Source organism: Mauremys mutica, chromosome 3 (assembly GCF_020497125.1).
Source record: "Mauremys mutica isolate MM-2020 ecotype Southern chromosome 3, ASM2049712v1, whole genome shotgun sequence".
NCBI classification, from domain to species: Eukaryota; Metazoa; Chordata; order Testudines; family Geoemydidae; genus Mauremys; species Mauremys mutica.
Genome location: NC_059074.1, coordinates 185,930,445 through 185,952,808, shown reverse-complemented (window position 1 = coordinate 185,952,808; position 22,364 = coordinate 185,930,445). Strand labels below are relative to the sequence as shown.

General features: G+C 47.1%; 1 protein-coding gene across 1 annotated transcript in view; it reads left to right on the top strand.

Annotated features, from left to right (window-relative positions):
- Positions 1-16,445: 16,445 nt before the first annotated feature.
- PPP4R3B (protein phosphatase 4 regulatory subunit 3B) overlaps positions 16,446-22,364 on the top strand; it is a 102,991-nt gene continuing 97,072 nt past the window's right edge. The window contains exon 1 of the mRNA XM_045011925.1: positions 16,446-16,464. The gene's annotated coding sequence lies outside the window, so the exon portion shown is untranslated. The remainder of the gene's footprint in view (positions 16,465-22,364) is intronic.

Here is a 22,364-nt window from a genome sequence, read left to right as displayed (position 1 = left end):
AGAACTCACCAGGAGTTGGTGGGGGAAAGGAGGGGGGAATGGTTAATTTCTCCTTGTTTTAAGATCCAAGGGGTTTGGATCTGTGTTCTCCAGGGAAGGTTTTAGGGGGACAGAAAGTGTGCCAGACACTGATTTCTCGCTGGTGGCAGCGTTACCAGATCTAAGCTAGGAATTAAGCTTAGAAGAGTCCATGCAGGTCCCCACATCTGTACCCTAAAGTTCAGAGTGGGGGAGGAACCTTGACAAAAGGTTTGGTTGTGTACAGCACTGTGTTGGTGGGAGAGTGTCTCCTGCTGACATAGCTACCGCCGCTCGTTGGGTGTGGTTTAATTATGCCAGCGGGAGAGCTCTCTCCCGCTGGCATACAGCGGCTACACAGGAGACCTTACAGTGGCACAGCTGCAGTGGTACAGCTGTGCTGCTGTAAGGTCCATAGTGTAGACATAGCCTTAGAGTAATTAGAGCATGGGAGTGGGTGGGAGCTAAAATATAATTGCTGTAGACATAAAGAAGGTATGTCAGAGCAGAAAGGATAATATTGCTTGAACATCTAGTTATGATGTGTAGATATTTACTACAGAGCTGCTACTAAGGTGTTGTCTACATGGACTTTTTTTTATAAACTAAGGTGCGGATTAAAGCCAATATACTTATGCCAGTATAAAACCCACTTAGACACTTCAGTATAGAGTAGCTTTTTTCAGGCTTGGTCTACATTTAAAACTTGTATAGCCATAGCTATGTCCGTAATTTTTTGGGGGAAGGTATTACAGGGAGGAAACATTGTGAAATAGAACTATTTTTAAAATTAACTCTAGTTTCTGGTAACTTCAGAATCTTTCAGGCAATTTGAGACTTTTCAGTGATGAAAACAATTTTATATAGACTGAATAGACCTGTCACTACTTAAGAGAACAACATTGTATTTAAGTAATATATCTATTAAAAAAAATCCAGAGGCTATACTCACTGTAAGGAAAATGTAACTAAAAAGTTGTATTTGAAACTTGTTTTAGTAAAGGAAGCTGTTGTACATGACAGCACAATTAAATTGTACAATAACACTACATGAGCAAAAGGAGAGGGAGGTTAGAGGAATGACATTGTAGCAGGGTGGACCCTGCTCCTGCTGTGAAGAGGTTTAAAAAGTGGCCTGGCAGGGCTTGAGAGCAGTGGCTCTCAAGGCTGAGTTGATTGGGGAAGTGGCTGCAGCTGGGGGCCACGCCCCAAACAGAGCAACAGGGCCTTATTAGAAGGCAGGGAAGCCAGAAGCCAGACAGTCTCTCTCTGCCTTCAGAGAGAGATGGGCCTGGCTGCTTAGGAGCTGAGACAAGGTACCTAGGGTGGCAGGACTGGGGAAAGGCTGAGGAGCTGGGGAGCTCCAGCCTGGAAAGCCCCAGGCTGCAGCCTAGCTATAGGTCAAGAGGTACTGGGGTTGCAGGGGGCAACCTAGGGGTAGGCCAAGGCAGCAGGTCCAAACCCCCTTTGCCGATGATGAGTACTGGATACTGCAGTCTGTCCCAGCGAACGGGGGCTAGATAGAGACTGGGCAGTAGCCACTACTGAGGCGAAGTGGGGATAGTAGGGTGGGGGGTTCCCGAGGCAGGGGCAACCCAGAGAGAAAAGGGGTTACTGCTGGGGGCAGCACCCCATGTGAAAGGGCACCGGGGTCCAGGGAGGGACTCGGGCCAGAGGACAGGCGGATCACCGGCCTGCAGAGGGCGCTCCTGGGCTGGAAAGAGCTAATTCCCCAGAGCAACCAGTAGGAGGTGCCGCAGGGGAGAGTCTGACCCGTTACACGTGGTGGAGAATGCGGGCATAGCGGTCCGCCCCTGATACAAGGGGCCAGGGCAAGGACTGTGGGACAGTTGCCCAGAAGCAGCGACTTAAGAGACGGTGGAGAAACTGAGGCAGGGGGTGATGGATCCCTGTTACACCGGGGGCTTCTTTGCAGAGTCTCCAGGCATTGTCCATGGGTGGGGTTTGGAGTCAGCACCCCAGTGGAAGGGGACTGATGACCCACAGGGACTGCAGGAGGCGCAATGGACCCTCCAGGGACAGATGGCCCAGCTGGTGGAGGAACAGCAGGCCTTGCGGAAGCTCCTGCGGCAGGTGTTCAGGAGGAACCGCCAAGGGCCAAGGGAGGAGCCCGGCTCTAAGGCCAGGAGGCCTAAGGCAGAAAGAAGGACTTGTTTCGTCTGTGCCAGGAGCGGGCACATAAAACGAGACTGTCCCTATGGGGCTGGGGGCAGGGTGCCTCACCCCAGATTGGGACAACACCCAGTCCCTCAGACAGCACCCTGGGTAAAGGAACCCAGGCGGCTGCGGGCGTGTTGGGCCTGTGGGAGGCAGGGCCACCTTTGGCGGGACTGCCTGGCCCCAAGGAACATGACCCAGGGCGGCCCAGGGAGGGACAATGGGAAGAAGCAGGAGGCCCAGGCAACACCGCGGCGGGGAGCCTGTTGGTGTTACCGGGAGCTGGGCCACCTGAAGAAAGACTGCCCCCTACTGGGGAGGGCAACGCAGCTGGAGGCAGCCAAGAGATTGGCTGACCAGCCATTGGGCCACCCAGGGGAGGTGGTGAGGACCGCAACTGGGACGGTGGGGACCCTGCGAGAGGGTCAGACCCAAAGCATCGCCAGGGAGGTCGTGGAGAAGGAGACCCAAATGCACTGGGCCCAGCAGGAGGCCGGGACCCAGGTGGGGGTGGACAAGATGACTGTGGGAACCCAGACCCTGAGTGCGAAGGGTCAGGAAGACTGCCTGGGGGACCAGGATCTGTGGGCGCAGCTAGACGCCACAGAGCAGGCTTGGAAGACAGCCCAAGCAGAGCTCCAAAAAGTCCACCAGGAGAAGGAAGCCCTGGCCTGCAAACTGAAGGACAGTGAGGAGGTGCAGGCACGGCTGGCAGGACACCTCCGGGTCGCACAGGCCCGAAGGCCCCATGATCCCCTGGGATGGGGGTTTTAAGGGGGGGGTGTAGCAGGGTGGACCCTGCTCCTGCTGTGAAGAGGTTTAAAAAGTGGCCTGGCAGGGCTTGAGAGCAGTGGCTCTCAAGGCTGAGTTGATTGGGGAAGTGGCTGCAGCTGGGGGCCACGCCCCAAACAGAGCAACAGGGCCTTATAAGAAGGCAGGGAAGCCAGAAGCCAGACAGTCTCTCTCTGCCTTCAGAGAGAGATGGGCCTGGCTGCTTAGGAGCTGAGACAAGGTACCTAGGGTGAAGCAGGGCTGGGGAAAGGCTGAGGAGCTGGGGAGCTCCAGCCTGGACAGCCCCAGGCTGCAGCCTAGCTATAGGTCAAGAGGTACTGGGGTTGCAGGGGGCAACCTAGGGGTAGGCCAAGGCAGCAGGTCCAAACCCCCTTTGCCGATGATGAGTACTGGATACTGCAGTCTGCCCCAGCGAACGGGGGCTAGATAGAGACTGGGCAGTAGCCACTACTGAGGCGAAGTGGGGATAGTAGGGTGGGGGGTTCCCGAGGCAGGGGCAACCCAGAGAGAAAAGGGGTTACTGTTGGGGGCAGCCATGTGAAAGGGCACCGGGGTCCAGGGAGGGACTCGGGCCAGAGGACAGGTGGATCACCGGCCTGCAGAGGGTGCTCCTGGGCTGGAAAGAGCTAATTCCCCAGAGCAACCAGTAGGAGGCGCCGCAGGGGAGAGTCTGACCCGTTACAGACATGCAAAAGAAAAAGTAGTGCCCTTTTTTGCTGCTGTATGATATGATATGATATATAAAAAAGGTCTGAACATTTATTTCAAAACCATTCTTTTTGTTACTTTAGAACTTGTCTATACTAGAAAGTTGTAAAATGTTAGCTATACCAGTATAGTTAGTGGTATAGTTCACATAGGGTATGTCTACACTACGGGATTATTCCGATTTTACAGAAACCGGTATTTGGAAACAGATTGTATAAAGTCGAGTGCATGCAGCCACACTAAGCACATTAATTCGGTGGTGTGCGTCCATGTACCGAGGCTAGTGTCGATTTCCAGAGTGTTGCACTGTGGGTAGCTATCCCATAGCTATCCCATAGTTCCCGCAGTCTCCCCCGCCCATTGGAATTCTGGGTTGAGATCACAATGCATGATGGGGCAAAAACAGTATCACGGGTGATTCTGGGTAAATGTCGTCAGTCAATCCTCCCTCCTGAAAGCAACGGCAGACAATCATTTCGCGCCCTTTTCCCTGGATTGCCCTGGCAGACGCCATAGCACAGCAACCATCGAGCCCGTTCAGACTTTTTTCACTGTCACCGTATGTCTACTGGATGCTACTGACAGACGCGGTACTGCAGTGCTACACAGCAGCATTCACTTGCCTTCGCAAGTTAACAGAGACGTTTACCAGTCATATTGTACCGTCTGCTGCTTTGCAAATTTGCAATGACAGTTACCAGTCATATTGTACCGTCTGCTGCTGTCATGGATGCTCCTGGCTGGCCTCGGTGAGGTCGGCCTGGGGTGCATGGACAAAAATGGGAATGACTCCCCAGGTCATTCCCTTCTTTAAATTTTGTCTAAAAGTAGAGTCAGTCTTGCCTAGAATATCAGGCAAGTCTACTAAAGAATCAGAGAGGCAAACAGCCGCTCCAGGTCAGAGCCCCAGACATCCCGCAGAAATGAGCTGCTTGCCATTCTAGGGGGTGCCCCTGCAACAACCCCACCCATTGCTTCCCTCCTCCCCCACCCATCCTGGGCTACCATGGCAGTTATCCCCCCATTTGTGTGATGAAGTAATAAAGAATGCATGAATAAGAAACTGACTTTATTGCGTCTGCAATCAGAGATAAAGGGGGAGAGGCAGCCTCCAGCTGCTATGATATTCCAGGCAGGACTGAATCTCCATTAGACATTAAAGGGGGGCGGGAGGGCAGCCTACAGCTGCTATGATATTTTAGGCAGGACTGAATCTCCATTAGACAAAGCCTAAAGAAGGGAATCACCAGGAGTCATTCACATTTTTGCCCAGGTGCCCCCGGCTGACCTCACCGAGGCCAGCCAGGAGCACTCACGGGATGATGATGACGGATACCAGTCATATTGCACCATCTGCCATCAGGGAGGGGAGGGGATGCTGCTGTTTAGTGCTGCAGCACCACGTCTGCCAGCAGCATCCAGTAGACATACCGTGACATTGAAAAAAGGCAAGAAACAATTTTTCCCCTTTTCTTTCACGGGGGTGGGCGGGAGGGGGCTGACGACATATACCCTGAACCACCCGTGACAATGTTTTTGACCCTTCGGGCTTTGGGAGCTCAGCCAAGAATGCAAATGATTTTCGGAGAGTGCAGGAACTGTGGGATAGCTAGAGTCCTCAGTCCCCCCTCCCTCCTTCCGTGAGCATCCATTTGATTCTTTGGCTTTCTGTTACGCTTGTCTCAGCTCCTTAAGTTTCACGCAGCACTGTGCTGAGTCCCTGTTGTGGTCTCTCTCTATCATAGCCTTGGAGATTTTTTCAAATGTTTTGGCATTTCGTCTATTGGAACGGAGTTCTGATAGAACAGATTCATCTCCCCATACAGAGATCAGCTTCAGTATCTCCTGTGCGGTCCATGCTGGAGCTCTTTTTTGATTCTGGGACTGCATGATCACCTGTGCTAATCGGTGCTCCACACTGGGCAAACAGGAAATGAAATTCAAAAGTTCGCGGGGCTTTTCCTGTCTACCTGGCCAGTGCATCTGAGTTCAGATTGCTGTCCAGAGCAGTCACAAGGGTGCACTGTGGGATAGCTCCCGGAGGCCAATACCATCGAATTGCGGCCACACTAACCCTAATCCGACATGGCAATACCAATTTCAGCGCTACTCCCCTCGTCGGGGAGGATTACAGATGCCAGTATTAAGAGCCCTTTATATCGATATAAAGGGCTTCATTGTGTGGATGGGTGCAGGGTTAATTCAGTTTAACGCTGCTAAATTCAATATAAACTTGTAGTGTAGACCAGGCCCTAGTGTGGATGCAGTTATATCAGTATAAAGGTGTTTTATCATTATGTATTATTTATGTATATTATTGTAGCACCTAGGAGCCCCAGTTGTGGACCAGACCCCTGTTGTGCTAGGTGTTGTACAAACAGAACAAAAAGTTCCTCCTCAAAAGAGGGTATACGGGTATAGCTATTCCCATACAGGAAGGTGAATAACTACACCTTTAAACTAGTATTACGCCCCTACCTTACGTAGTTATACTGATAAAACTTTCAAATGTAAGCCAGTATGTCTACTCTAGAAGCACTTCAGTGACACAGTGGTAGCCCTGCAGCTGCACCTCTGTAGTGCAGACACTTACTACAGTGATAGAAGAGGTTCTTTAGTTGCTAAGGAAATCCATCTTTCCAAGAGACAGTAGCTAGGTCGACGAATGAATTCTTCCATTGACTTAGCAGTGTCTACACTGGAACTTAAGAGGTCTTAATTACATGGCACATGGTGTGAAATTTTTCACAGCACTGAGCAATGTAGTTAAACCAACCTAACTTTGTAGCGTAGACCAGCCCCAGGCCTTAGAAACAGTAGGAATAAAAAGTTTTGGGGGGAAAAAATAGCAATAATACCAAGCCTTATCTTTCCTATTTTTGTTGCAGACTTACTTAGAGGACCTGAGAATTAAAATGGGAACAGAGTTTTTAATTGAAGGGTTGGGATCTTTAATCTTGAACTCAGATCACTCCTCCAAATCATTTGTTTGGCATTTGAGTTAAACAGCTGTTAACAGAACAAAACATCACTAAAGCTCCATTCATCTCTTTATTTGGTCAAGTTTCACTATTGGTGATGGCACTCTACTAGCTCTCCAGTCATCCACACACTTCCAGGAAATCCGAGTAGACAAAACTTGAATTTCTAACATAAACAAAGAAGTAAACCAGCCTTTTAAACCTTTTTATATTAAAAAGGCACACAACTTGCTGCAGGGCTGATTTGGAATGAATAACCCTATGTACGTATGAACTTAGGGAGTGGATAAGAGCTGTCTGGCTGCAGCTCAGTCCAGACCAAACTGAAATAATGGTGGTGGTTTGGGGAAGCAGTGGGAAGAATTGGAATTTAATAATGATAGTAATAATTGGAATGACTGCCATTTTTTATACAGGTGTGGTGCATCACTTGTGTGGTTGACTTTGGGCTGCTCCGCAATATCTGTTTCACAGTACATGTCACCAAAAGAGTGCTCGTTTCCATCTGTACATTGCAAGAAGTATGACCTTTGCTCTTTTCTCTCCCGTGCAGACCTTGACACACTTATCCATGCTTTTGTCATTTTAAGATTAGACTGTTATGTGGTCTATGAGGGCATCCCTCAAGCCACTGTGACACTGGTGCTAGCATAAAAGGGTGTGGCATGCTTATCAAGCAAAATTCCACCTGGGGAACACATTACACTATTGGTCTGGGATCTGTACTAGCAACCATTAGGTTTCCAGGTGCAATTCAAGATTCTGGTGTTAAACTATAAAGCTATAAAAAGTTTGAGATCTAGGCCAGGTCTGCACTACAAACTTTGGCTGATGCAAGTTACTTCTGTATACAGCTGCTGAAGTTTGTATATTGCTTGGGTATGTGCATACTTGGCTGTTTGTGTTGACTCTGTGCATACTCACCAAGAATGCTTGTATCGACATAAAGTAAGTATCCCAAGTGTGTCACACAACACTGTCCAGCACAGTGTCTTTTGGGATATTTTTGCAGTGTTTTGTAGGATAGTAATAAGTTGCCCAGTGATCTCTGGGAGCTAGGGATCGAAGTCCCAGGATGCAACTTTTTCCATCTCATTATGGCATCCAGACCCCATAATTTTCATGCCTTTAAAAAAAAAAATCCCGCGAACTCACATGGTCCTTCTCAGTGTTTGCCATCTCTGACAAAAGCATGATGCGGTGCTGGGGGTGCAGCAGCACCCCCTGGCTTGAAGTGGTTTCCATCATGTACAGAGTTTATAGTTTTGTTCAGTGGCTTTCAGCACCCCCATTATAAAAATTGTTCCAATGCCACTGAAAGCATGGAGCCTGCAGAGCTATGCACTATTTTTATGAAAACTGCAAATACAGGATGCATGATTTTCCTGTATTTGCAGACTCTCAGGAAGTACCTCAACAATGGAGGACATGAGGATTTATTCAAGGACAGTTTGCTGAGGGACATAGCAAAAAACAATTCAAGGTTTTGGGCATTCATGGAGTAACTGCAGACAGTGGAGCACCACTTCTGGGCTTGATAAATTAGCACTGAGTGGTGGGGTTGCATGGTAGTGCATTTTTGGGATGATGAGCAGTAGGCTGCAGAACTTCTGGATGCAAAAGGCCACACTCCGAAATCTGTGTGGTAAGCTCGCCCCAACCCTCTAATGCATGGACAGCAGAATGTGAGCTGCATTGACAGAAGAGAAGCAAGTTGCAATCGTGTTCTGGAAGCTTGTAACACCAGATTGCTACCAGTCAGTGAGAGATCATTTTGGAGTTGGAAAATCCACAGAGGAGGGCCATTGTCATGCAAGTGTGTAGGGCCATTAATTGTCTCCTGCTATGCAGAACTGTGACTCTGCAGTGTACAAGAAATAGTGGATGTGTTTGCCATAATGGGGCTCCTAAAGTGATGGGGAAATATATACCATACATAGATCTATTTGGCACCAGCTCCCCATGGTATAGAATACATCAACAGGAAAGGTCTAGTTTTCTATGGTTATGCAAGCACTAGTAGATCACTCAAGACACTTCATTGATATCAATGTGGCTGGTCAGAGAAGGTGTATGATGCTCTCATCTTTAAGAACACCAGACTGTTTAGAAAGCTACAAGTAGGAGCATTCTTTTCCAACCGGTGGATTACTATTGGTGATGTGGAAATGCTAATAGTGATTCTGGTGGACCCAGCTTATCCCTTTCTCCCCTGGCTTTTGAAGTTGTACACTGGCCACCTTGACAGCACCAAAAGAGAGATTCAGCTACTGGCTCAGCAGGTGCAGAATCACTGTTGAATGTGTTTGTAGATTGTGTAGTAGAATGAAGGGACACTGGCAGCAGGGCTGGCCCACAACATTTTGGCACCTGAGGCAGGGAGCTCAAATGATGCCCCCATGCCCCCTCGCTTGGGCCAAAACTTTGAAAGGTCTCAATTTTGCCTTTTGCCTGTTCTACTCCTCTCATGGTACTGCTCTGCTACCTACCCCAATAAAGGAGAACTAGCAACTTAAAATGCCTTGTTAAAAATTTGTAAGTAACACTTAACTTTCAAACGCCTGACAGCAAATGTAACTTTTCTTGTCTACATAGTAAACACTGGCATTTTTATCTGTTTGAATAATCAAAGTGGTGCTTTCTGGGCCTTCTTGGTTGCAAAGATTTGAACTGCGTCCTGAAGGTCCACAGTCTGGGCCAGCTCATGCTATATTGAGATGGTTGCAAGGCCGACCAGCCTCTCCTGTGTCATTGTGGAGCATAGATGTGTTTTTATTAACTTCAGCTTGGAGAAGCTGCATTCTCCACTGGCAACTGTTACAGGAAGTGTTAGAAGTATGCGCAGAGCAACAAAAGCATTTGGAAAGAGGGTGGTCATCTTATTTGTGCACATATATTCCAGAACAACCTTTGGAGTTGATCCTGCTAAAATGTATCTTTAAAGGGCTTTCAGTTCATCACCTAAATCATTTGCATCAATATCGCGCATGTCATCATGTGTCAACACTGTCTCTAGTGCCCTGCATTGCTGGTGTAGGTCTTCTTCAGGTATAGTGAGGAGTTTTGGAATATCATACAACATCCCAAATATACTGCTATGTTCCCTGAGCTGCATGAAACATTGTTCAACTGACTGTATTGCACAATCTAGCACCTGGTTAAGAAATTCAACTTTGAATTGTTGTTTGGGGTGTCTTATGGGATTATCCCAGGCCTCGTAATCAAAATGTCGTCTTCTTTGGTGACTCTTGTATTCTTGAATGGGTGGGAAAATAGCTTCAGTGTGAAGTTCCTCTGCCAACTTCTGTGCACTCTTCAGAATGTTTTGAAATCCCTCATCTGACTGGTAAACCTGTAGCTATGACTTTGCTTTGTCCAGCTGTTCCATTGTTCCCAATATATCAAGGTCAACACCTTGGAGTCTCTTGCTTACAACATTTATTTCAAACAGTATGTCATCCCACAACACTAAGCCACACAGAAATTTGAAGTTATGTATGTTTCTGGTGATTCCATTTCTCTCTGCCACTGTTCTCCCACAAACAGTTCCTGTCATAGCATTATCCTCCATAATGGCAACTATGGCATCATGTATCTTCTCAATTTGGTGTTTGATAGGCTTTATTGCCTCCACTTGACTTTCCCATCATGTGGCACTCAATGGTTTCAGTGTCAGAGAGGATGTTCCCAGATTTGCCATTGATGAGTTGATGCAGAGAAAAATACATAGATGCTTTGAATTACATTAAAAAATTCTGCATCCTCACTAGAAGCTGATGCTGCATCACTGACCACCAAGTTCAATGAATGAGAACTGCATGGGACAAAAAAAGCTCAAGGGTTTAACTCCTGGATCCGTATCTGCACTCCTCTGTTCTTTCCTCTGATGTTGGCACCATTATCGTAGCCCTGACCTCTCATGTCAGCTATCGCAATTCCCGTATCTTCCAGCTTTTTAAGAAGCACATTTGTCATACCAGATCCTGTAGTATCATCAATGTCAATAAATTCTAGAAAATGCTCTCTGACAGTCACCATTGCAGGGACATCTTCACTGGGTTCTGTTGTTGTTACAAAACGCACCGTTAAAGTCATTTGTTCCGTATGGCTGATATCAGGTGTGCAGTCCAGAATAACAGTGTAATATCTTGCTGACTTCAGATCTGCCACATTCTTCTGTTTGACTTTTGTTGCCAGTAACTGTATGATCCCATTTTGAATTGTTTTTCCAAGGTAGTGGTGTGTGCACATTTCTTGGATGGTGACTGTTCTTAGATGCTCCCAGAGTACCGCATCAAACTCAGCCATCAGCTCCACAATTTTAAGGAAATTTCCATTGTTTGGCACATGCAGCTGATCTGAAGTGCCATGCAGTGCTAGGTTTTGGGTAGCAAGCATCCTCACAATGGCAATGAGCCTTTTCAGAACATTTTGCCAGTAAAGGGTCTCTGATGCAATCTTCTCTTGATGCTGATCATCTATGGTGGCCTTTAACCTTAGTCTCATCTCAAGCTCTTTCCACCTATGGAATTCTCTCTGGTGATTTGCTGCCTTCTCATGGCATGCCAGATTTCTAGCCATATTTTTCCAGTCCTTTGTTCCCAGGCTTTGGAGCAGAGCCCAGAGCTGGAGCCGGAGCAGAGCAATTCAAAAATTTGATTGCTCCAAATCCCTGCTTTGTTCCTGTAGAACCCAATGTGGCTGGAACATTAGACTGGAAGAGTTTGCAACAAAAACAGTATGCAGCATTCTGGGTTTCTGAGTACATAAGCCATGGCCTCTCCACTTTGTCACGATTGGGGATTTCACACCAGTAATGTGTTGGATGGAAACTTCTATTTTCATTGTCTTTGGGGAATATGAAGTTTTTCACTTGCTGTGGCCCATGCAGTACAAGGAAGTCCCTCAGGCTACTGCTCAAGTGGGTCCACAGTCCTGGATCATCTAGACTTAAGGAACTTAACTCAGCAGCAGCTATTTCTTGCGCCTCCACCACACTCTTCTCTGATCTACACTTTTCTTCAGGAATGTGCATGGTTACATCCATTTGAGATGGAGATATGGATGCTGCAGAAGCTGCAGGTCACCTGCACTCTGACTATTGGAAGATCAGGCAACTCCTCACCACTCACATCCTCACTGGGACCGGAAGGCTCACCGTGAACATTTGTGTCTGTCTCTCAGGAGAGCTCCTTCCTGCTTAGATAGAAAAGCTTCCTTTGCTTTCTTTCTTTTTCTGAATGCTGCCCCACAGGGGCATTTTCTTCTTTCACTCATGACTGCGGTTCTGTGCCAGCTATAGTGGCTCTCAACACTCACTTGAAGGGAACAAATAAGCAGGCTGATAGCAGGGCCTGAGTGAGGGAAGATATCAGAGTCTTAAGGGCCTAACTGGCTCCTACTACTTCAGTTGACTGCCTGTTCTCCTCAGGGATCAGGGAAGCAGCAGGAAACAAGAAGCTCCCTGAGAAGCTGGTGTTAATCAGTCCAAGCTCCTGGGGGTGCTGTAGAGGTACATAAGGGGCTCCTCCTCCTCTCCCTGCAGCTCCTGCTGCTTTCTGTTATTTCTTCTCACCTTTTCTCCTGCCTGCCTATTATGTCCCTTGTGCCCTCCTTCCTCCAGCAGAGCACTCCACCATCTCTGTGCATCTAGAGCAGAGAGAATACATATGCACCAGCAGCAGACACAATTTTCTACACTCTGGGTCCTAGTGACGCCCCCCCACAGTCTGGCACCTGAGGTGGCCGCCTCAGTTCACCTCATGGTAAGGCCAGCCCTGACTGGCAGTGTTTATGCACTAGCATGGGTGGTGGGTATAAAAGGCCAGGGGATGCTAAGCCTCCCCAAACAGGATGTGCACTGGCCCACTGCCTTTGGAGTGCTGCCACCAAAAGTGTGCCTGGGCTCCATCCCGAGACCCTGCTCCCTCTTTTCCTCTTCCCCTGTAGCCCCGCCTACACTACTCCTTTTCCCTGCTCCACCTTTTCCCATCTCCCCTTGGGTGGAGGGGGTGGGGAGGCATGGGTGGGGGGCCAAGCAGGAGCAGGTCCTGGGGTGGAGCAGGGGTGGATTGTAGGTGGGGTCTCAGTGGGAGGAGGCCAAGCCAGGGGCAGGCGTTAGGGTGGAGCAGAGTGGCGGGGCCATGGTTCAGGTGCTGATGCCCACTCCCTTCTAGGGAGCTTCAAGTGCTCATACCCAGCCTCCCCAAATGCAGAAGTCACTTGCCACCCATGCTTACTAGTCTGAACTCAATGAGAAAATATCCCAGGTTGCCTACTGTCCTGCATAATATCTGTGAGGCAAGGGGAGGAAAGCTGCCATCAGGGTTGAGGTTGGCGATGGAGTGGAGGTCTGACTTTGAATAGCCAGACACCAGGGTTATTACAAGAGCCCAACATAGATTATGTAGTTGAAGGAGGCTTTGAAAAGAGCACTTTCACAGTCAGCCACAGTAGTATTTTTTCCTGGAGTATTTTCTGGGCCTGGAGTTTTGGGTGCTGCTAAGAACTGTGTAGTGCTTGCTGTACATTTATAAATGACTGGGTGTTTTCCTGAAGCTATGAATTCTGTGGTCCTTGGTGTGCTTTGACTAATGCTATGCATTCAGCAATATTTGTTATGAACTAATAAAGATTATTTGATTATTTGATTCTCCAAAAATAACACTTCTTCTTCGAGTGCTTGCTCATATCCATTCCAGTTAGGTGTGCGCGCACTGTGTGCACACTCGTTGGAAGATTTTTACCCTAGCAACACTCGGTGGGTCAGCTGGGCGCCCCCTGGAGTGGCGCCGCTATAGCGCCGGATATATACCCCTGCCGACCCATCCGCCCCTCAGTTCCTTCTTACCGCCCATGACGGTCGTTGGAACTGTGGAGAGTGGCTTTGCTGACCTCCACATCCCTAGCTTCTCATAGTTATTTACTCTTTATCATGTATATAGTTCAAGTTCTCGTAGTTATAGTTAATTTTAGTACATATATTCATAGTTAGTGTATATAGTTGAGCGGGGGATTGGGGGAGTAGCCCCTTTCCTCCGAGCAGGTTCCTTTTTCCAGGTTCCTTAAGGGATTGGAATGGTTGTACCCTCAAGTCCAACGCCCAACCCCCACCTGGGATCTAAACCTGGTGTTGACGAAGCTTATGGGGGCCCCCTTCGAGCCTCTGGCCACCTGTTCCCTGCTGTACCTTTCCTGGAAGACGGCTTTCCTCGTCGCTATCACCTCGGCGAGGCGAGTCTCGGAGCTTCGTGCCTTGACGGCTGATCCCCCGTATACGGTCTTCCATAAGGACAAGGTACACCTGCGGCCACACCCCTCTTTCCTCCCTAAGGTGGTGTCGGCTTTTCATGTCAATCAAGACATCTTCCTCCCAGTTTTTTTCCCGAAGCCGCACTCATTGTGCCGGGAACAACAACTACATACTTTGGATGTCCGTAGGGCTCTCGCTTTTTATATAGAGAGAACAAAACCCTTCCGGCGTTCACCTCAGCTCTTTGTAGCGGTGGCAGACCGCATGAAGGGCATGCCGGTCTCTTCCCAACGGATCTCATCTTGGGTGACATCCTGCATCCGAACGTGCTACGAACTGGCTCACGTTCCCGCTAGCCATCTCACCGCCCATTCTACGCGGGTGCAGGCCTCTTCTGCCGCCTTCCTGGTTCATGTCCCCGTCCAGGAAATATGTCGGGCGGCTACCTGGTCATCGATTCACACCTTTGCCTCTCACTACGCATTGGTCCAACAATCCAGAGACGATGCAGCCTTTGGCTCAGCAGTTTTGCATTCTGCAATGTCTCACTCCAACCCCACTGCCTAGGTAAGGCTTGGGAATCACCTAACTGGAATGGATATGAGCAAGCACTCGAAGAAGAAAAGACGGTTACTCACTGTTGTAACTGTTGTTCTTCGAGATGTGTTGCTCATATCCATTCCAAACCCGCCCTCCTTCCCCACTGTCGGAGTAGCCGGCAAGAAGGAACTGAGGGGCGGATGGGTCGGCAGGGGTATATATCCGGCGCTATAGCGGCGCCACCCCAGGGGGCGCCCAGCCGACCCACCGAGTGTTGCTAGGGAAATCTTCCGACGAGTGTGCACGCAGCGCGCGCGCACCTAACTGGAATGGATATGAGCAACACATCTCGAAGAACAACAGTTACAACGGTGAGTAACCGTCTTTTTTGGAAAATTAATGTGCAAAAAACCCCATAGGCAATGTTATACAAACTTTTAACATAGCTTAATGGAGTCAAAATTTAAAATGATAAAGGAAGTCAACATTTGTCCCTCTGAGCAAACAAACGTAGTCCAGTGTGGCTTCACATATGCCAGTCATGGCTCTCACAGGTCAGTGTGTGTGTGTGTGTGAAGCTGTGGTTTTCCTTGTGTTAGGTTGGGTTCACTTTCATATGTTTTGTGACTACAGGAATCTATGTTGGTTCCAAAATGGAGTTTTGTACCCAAGTGAGTTATAGGTCCATTTTCACGCTCTTTAATCTTTCCTGGAGTTGTAAACAACTTCCAGTCAGAACTGGTTTTCCTAAGGGGTTTCCCAGAAGAGGCTTCCCGCCTTTTCTAAGGGGTTTCCCAGGCAAGTGTATAAAAGGCTGCACCGAACATGGCCTCAGGGCTGTCCATCTGAGTGGCAGCCAGGGATGGTCATGGGTCTTACCTGCAGACATCTATCTATCCTAGTGATAGAAGGGTTAGGGATTTTCCTCCAGCAGCTTCCTCATCTGTAAAGAGAAGAGAGAGAAGGAGAAGAAACAATACTTATCTTTGTCATCATCCATCGCTGTTCTCCTGAGTGTACCATCTGTTCTGCTTCCCGTGGTCCCAAAGGAACATCAAGGGACTCCTTGGAGCTCCTCTCCAAAGGCTTACCATTAGCCAGAGGATCGAGGTCCCAAGCACCTGCTGTCGCTTTGATCTGTGAAGAAGGTTTTTATATCTGTTTTGTAGTTTGTATTGCGATATTTTGCTGTTTATTCCCCTTCTTATTTGTCCCACTCTTTGTTATAAACCCTTCAATACATTTTATTTGATTTTACCTTTACTGATTGATTCCTCATTATTTAGGGTGGGAGTGCTCCTCTTTGCCGGAGAAGGGATCCTACCAGATGACAGATGCTGGACAGGGAGGCCGAACCTAGGGAGACAGAAAGCATAAGGGTCTCTTGTCTTATCACACACACTCCTTTGTCTTTCGCTCCTTTCCCCCTTTAACTCTTGCTGTCCCCAAGTGTGGCGTTCTAGAGGCAATGATGCGCCCCATGATGCCATATGGTATTTTGTGGGGTGTAGGGAGAAGCAACCATGGAGTTATCCAAGGAGTGCAAATGATTGGAGAGTCTGGGATTTTTGGACCCGTAGATCAACCACAGTCTGCAGCATTTTGGTTTGAGGCCTGAGAATACCCCAAATTTCCTGCTCCTTGTCCTGCTGGGACTCCTGGCTTTTTTTCCTGTCCTCTTTTTCTCGTTACCGTCGGTCACAATATGATGCAGCACTGCCTTGCAGAATCTCACAGAATGTCCTTCCTAGTCCTCTCCTTTCTCTTCCTCATCAGGGTCAGGCATCCTGCAGCCATGGAGGGTGCCCCCCTCAAGGCCACTATGCCAGAAGGTGCTGATCAAAAAAGGTGTGCCACTGGATTTACATCATAATGGAAAGATAAGTTTTAAAAATCCCTTCCCTTATTCCTATAAATGCTTTTAATAACAAATGTTTATTGACTTTTCAGCTTTTGAGCGCCTCAGCAGAACATTGCTCTCAAGCCCCAGCCATGGTGAGTACAGCCTGCCAGGGATGAGCGGTAGGGGAGGATTTTGTTGTATGAAGCTAATAACATTTCAATATCTGTTCCATGGATAGAAGTATAGTGCAATGGCAGTGAATATTGGCACTATTTTCCTCAGGTGGTGGTGGTTTTAGCTGATATCTTACTCCTGAGGTACACAAAGTCACAGAAAACCTGGCTGCTACTGGCATTCCAAAGCCTCCCAGGCCTCTATGCTCCTAGCCTGTTTACTGCAATGGTGCTAGCCAAACTCCTCAAAGTGGCATAGCAAAGTATCCTACCGCAGAGGAAAAAAAGCAGCCATCCCTAGAAAGCTTCAGGAGTGAATTACAAAGTGTCTCTATAAAAGTTTTATCAAGATCTCTCAGGAGGCTAAAAAGGACATCTCTATGCACATAAACAAAGTGCTTTTATATGTTTTAAATGTTTTTTAAGTACATCAGAAGCAGGAAGCCTGCTAAACAACCAGTGGGGCCCCTTGATGATCAAAATACAAAAGGAGCGCTTAAAGACGATAAAGTCATTGCGGAGAAACTAAATGGATTCTTTGCTTCAGTCTTCACGGCTGAGGATGTTAGGGAGATTCCCAAACCTGAGCTGGCTTTTGTAGGTGACAAATCTGAGGAACTGTCACAGATTGAAGTGTCACTAGAGGAGGTTTTGGAATTAATTGATAAACTCAACATTAACAAGTCACCGGGACCAGATGGCATTCACCCAAGAGTTCTGAAAGAACTCAAATGTGAAGTTGCGGAACTATTAACTAAGGTTTGTAACCTGTCCTTTAAATCGGCTTCGGTACCCAATGACTGGAAGTTAGCTAATGTAACGCCAATATTTAAAAAGGGCTCTAGGGGTGATCCCGGTAATTACAGACCGGTAAGTCTAACGTCAGTACCGGGCAAATTAGTTGAAACAATAGTAAAGAATAAAATTGTCAGACACATAGATAAACATAAACTCTTGAGCAATAGTCAACATGGTTTCTGTAAAGGGAAATCGTGTCTTACTAATCTATTAGAGTTCTTTGAAGGGGTCAACAAACATGTGGACAAGGGGGATCCGGTGGACATAGTGTACTTAGATTTCCGGAAAGCCTTTGACAAGGTCCCTCACCAAAGGCTCTTACGTAAATTAAGCTGTCATGGGATAAAAGGGAAGGTCCTTTCATGAATTGAGAACTGGTTAAAAGACAGGGAACAAAGGGTAGGAATTAATGGTAAATTCTCAGAATGGAGAGGGGTAACTAGTGGTGTTCCCCATGGGTCAATCCTCGGACCAATCCTATTCAATTTATTCATAAATGATCTGGAGAAAGGGGTAAACAGTGAGGTGGCCAAGTTTGCAGATGATACTAAACTTCTCAAGATAGTTAAGACCAAAGCAGATTGTGAAGAACTTCAAAAAGATCTCACAAAACTAAGTGATTGGGCAACAAAATGGCAAATGAAATTTAATGTGGATAAATGTAAAGTAATGCACATTGGAAAAAATAACCCCAACTGTACATACAACATGATGGGGGCTAACTTAGCTACAACGAGTCAGGAAAAAGATCTTGGCGTCATCGTGGATAGTTCTCTGAAGATGTCCACGCAGTGTGCAGAGGCGGTCAAAAAAGCAAATAGGATGTTAGGAATCATTAAAAAGGGGATAGAGAATAAGACTGAGAATATATTATTGCCCTTATATAAATCCATGGTACGCCCACATCTCGAATACTGTGTACAGATGTGGTCTCCTCACCTCAAAAAAGATATTCTAGCACTAGAAAAGGTTCAGAAAAGGGCAACTAAAATGATTAGGGGTTTAGAGAGGGTCCCATACGAGGAAAGATTAAAGAGGCTAGGACTCTTCAGCTTGGAAAAGAGAAGACTAAGGGGGGACATGATAGAGGTATATAAAATCATGAGTGATGTTGAGAAAGTAGATAAGGAAAAGTTATTTACTTATTCCCATAATACAAGAACTAGGGGTCACCAAATGAAATTAATAGGCAGCAGGTTTAAAACAAATAAAAGGAAGTTCTTCTTCACGCAGCGCACAGTGAACTTGTGGAACTCCTTACCTGAGGAGGTTGTGAAGGCTAGGACTATAACAATGTTTAAAAGGGGACTGGATAAATTCATGGTGGCTAAGTCCATAAATGGCTATTAGCCAGAATGGGTAAGAATGGTGTCCCTAGCCTCTGTTCGTCAGAGGATGGAGATGGATGGCAGGAGAGAGATCACTTGATCATTGCCTGTTAGATTCACTCCCTCTGGGGCACCTGGCATTGGCCACTGTTGGTAGACAGATACTGGGCTAGATGGACCTTTGGTCTAACCCGGTACGGCCTTTCTTATGTTCTTATGCTCTGTATGGCCACCCCGGCCTAACGTAACAGGGGAATGAAAAGCAGATGCCAACTCTACCTCTGTTTCTTATACCTCCTCCTCGTATAAGTAAAACAATGAAAAGTTGATACCTTTTGTCTTGTTAACTTGGCAATCGGCCAGGTGCCATCATTAAATGTAAACATTGTAAGGAAAGTGCATGAAAGCACTTTCATGCTTTCCTTTTGCCTTCATCAGGCTCATCCAGGCCTGGTTAGATTGTGGCGGAGTCTCAAGCAAGTCCCTGCTCACAGCATGGCTGGAGTCCCCCACTGTGTCTCCCCTCCACCTTCCTTCTCACCGTTCATGGCAGGGATCTTTGTCTCAGGGTCTTCTGAGGTATCCACAGTGGTCTGCTGGGTGCTGGTGGGGTCTCCACCAACTATGGTATGTAGTTCGTGGTACAAGTGGCAGGTCTCTGGCACAGCACCAAATCTATTGTGCTCACTTTCCTTGTGGCATCCATGGCCAAGTTCTTTTGCTTTAATGCAGCACTGCTGCTGATCCCTTTCTTCCCCTTTTGCCTGCATTCCTCATGCAATCTTATTGTAGATGTTAACAGTTCTATAGCTGTGCTTGCACAGTCTCTTCTCTCCGTAGGCCCAGAAGATCCAATACTTCCTGTCTACTCCAGGCAGGAGTCCATGTAATATCATTGCTCTGTTTGCATGGAGCCAGCATGGTTGGTTGGGTATTTGCACACAACAAAGATGAGCTGCTAGGTGTGTTTACCAAGTTGCCAATCAGGAAAAAGTATTGCAAAAACATTCTCGGGGATTGAAAGAGTGGCTTCTTGTCTCTGTGATCATTGAGCAGTGGAGTTTAAAATTGTGACCAGCTTGGTCACTGTGGCAGGGAATGGGGCATTGTGGGACAGATGCTGGAGGATTGGTAGGGTAGACACAGGATTTCAGTGTCTCTACGTTTGCACTGCATTGACCTCAATAGGTTGACTGTGGCTCTACCATTTGAGGGGGTGGTTTTACTGAGTCACTAGCAGGGTATTGGCCAGAGACAAATTTGAGTGTAGACATACACAAATAGGTTGATGCAAGGTGACTTATGTCAACCTAACTTTGTAGTGTAGACTGGACCTTAGTTAGCAAAGAGATTGGCATGGGGACAGAGGCATGCTAATGTAGATGAGATCAGTGGAGAGGCTCAAGCTAGAGCCTTTTTGAGGGAGCTGTCAGCAGCATGTTCTCCATGGGGGTCAAGTGACTTTGCAATCCATTCTTCCCTTGGGTCAGCAAGAGTCTGGATTTGTTTACTTCCTGGACAAGCTGTGGGCTGATCGGCATACATATTTGTCCCAAAATAATGTAACTGGTTTTGATTTGTGCACACACTTGCCCCAAAATAACAAAAGGTGCAGATTCCTATTTTGGAACAAGTATCCTATTTTGTTTTTGTTTAAGTCTGTTTATTCCAGAGTAAGGCCTGGTTTACACTTAAAAATTAGATTGACCTAGCTATGTCACTCAGGGTTCTGAAAAATTTTGCACCCTGAGCCCAGTAGTTAGGTTGACCTAACCCCTTATGTACACATGGCTAAGGTGCCTCCTCTTGGAGAGGTGGATTAACTACATCAATGGAAAAAACCGTTCTATTAATGTAGGAAATATGTATGCTGTGGCTATACAGCTGCAGTGCTGTAGCCGTAGATTAGACATGGCCTAGTATCCACAGACACCCTGAAATAACAAAAAGTATTGGTTTAAACCATTTTAGTCATTTTTGTTGAAGTTTGTGTATACACTGGGGTAGGCTGTTACAGAAGAGGTGGGCTGAGGATTGATGGGGTTTGGGGTTTATTTCTATTACATTTGCTGGTAGGCATCTTATATATGTTTCAAGGTGGAATGAACAGTCCTTTTATTGTATTACAAGGAATATTTATTGATGTTAATTAGTATCAGTACCAAAGTCTGGGCATCTACTGAGGTTCTTTACAATCTAAAATGGTTCCTTGTTGTGGGTGACCTTTTAAATAGTGAGCAAAAGCACTAGAGTTTGGGTCTTATGCTTCTTCAACTATTCCTTGATGCGAGGATGTCTGCTTACCTAGGGGGTTCACTGGTGGGTTTTTAAGTGGCTGAAGAGCCCAATTCGTGCCCTACAGATTTCCCCCCATATGTGACAGGTGTAATCTTGGAGGAGACATAGTTGTTGGCTAGACTGTTGTGCCCTTTCTTTCCTCCTTTGTCACTTCTCTGTCTCATGAGCATGTCTGTTCTCAAAGTGAGCTGTGGCTTGGTGTATGGCGTGGTGCCACTGTGTTCTGTTCCACACAGAGTACTCCCAGTTTGTTCAGTTGATGCCTTCCTTTTTAAGGTGTACTTTCAATATGTCTTTGAAGCGCTTCCGCTGCCCTCTGCGAGCCCTTCTTCTCTGACTTAAATGAGAGATGAGTACTTGCTTCGAGAGGTGAGTGTCAGACATACATACACGGTGGCCAGCCCAGCAGAATTGCATGACCTGTGCTTCTATACTGCTGATGTTGGCTGCAGAGAGAACACTGATGTTAGTGCATCAGTCTTCCCAGCTGATCCTGAGAATCCTCCTGAGGCAGTGCTGTTGGAACCACTCCAGCTGCTTGACATGTTGTCTGCAGATCCCTAACATTGAAGACTCATTTGAGTAGTCTTCCAAAGGATTTGCTGGCACAACAGAGCCTGTATTCAATTTCTATGTCAAAGCTGGCTGTTTGGGAGAGGTGGCTGCCAAGGTATGGAAAATGGTCCACATTTTCCAGGAGTTCTCCACTGATGGTGATTTGTGGAGTATGAAGAATAGTTTGTGCAGGTGAGGGCTGGTAGAGTACCTTGGTTTTCCCGATTGTTGAGAGACACACCTAGGGTGTGATAGGGATCTGCAAAAAGATTTAGGGTACTTTGCAGGTCGGCCTCTGTGTTTGCGAGAATGTCAGTCATCTGCATATTGAAGGTCAGTGATGCCAATACTTGTGATCTTAGATTTTGTTTGGAGATGTCAGAGATTGAGGAGTTCGCCATCCATATGATACTCAATCCTGATTCCATCGGGAAGGCAGTCACGGATAAGAATCAGGACCACAGCAAGGTAAATGGAGAAGAGTGTTGGAGCTATGATACAGCCCTGCTTGACACCAGTGTGAATGATGAATGGTTTGGTCTCTGAGCCGTTGCATCTCGTAGCTGGCTTGGTCCTGAAGTGCTTTGATATTACACTGCTTTCATTTAGTCTTTGGGTGTTTGTGGTGTGGTCGAGTGAGCTGCAGGTACATTATTGATCTTACTAATCGCGGACATCGGCATAATTTCAAGGTCTGACTATAACATAGTGAAGGAGGTGCCAGTGTTTGGACCGAGGATGTTTCCAGGTGGTCTTAAATTTGTTACTCTGCCTAAAGATGGTATTCGTAATGAGCAGGTCATGCTCCACACATTTTCTGAGGAGGAGAATACCATTGGGGTTTACATTTCTCACCCCTTCTTTGCCTATTGTGCCATTCCAGAGTTGGGAGTCCTGTCT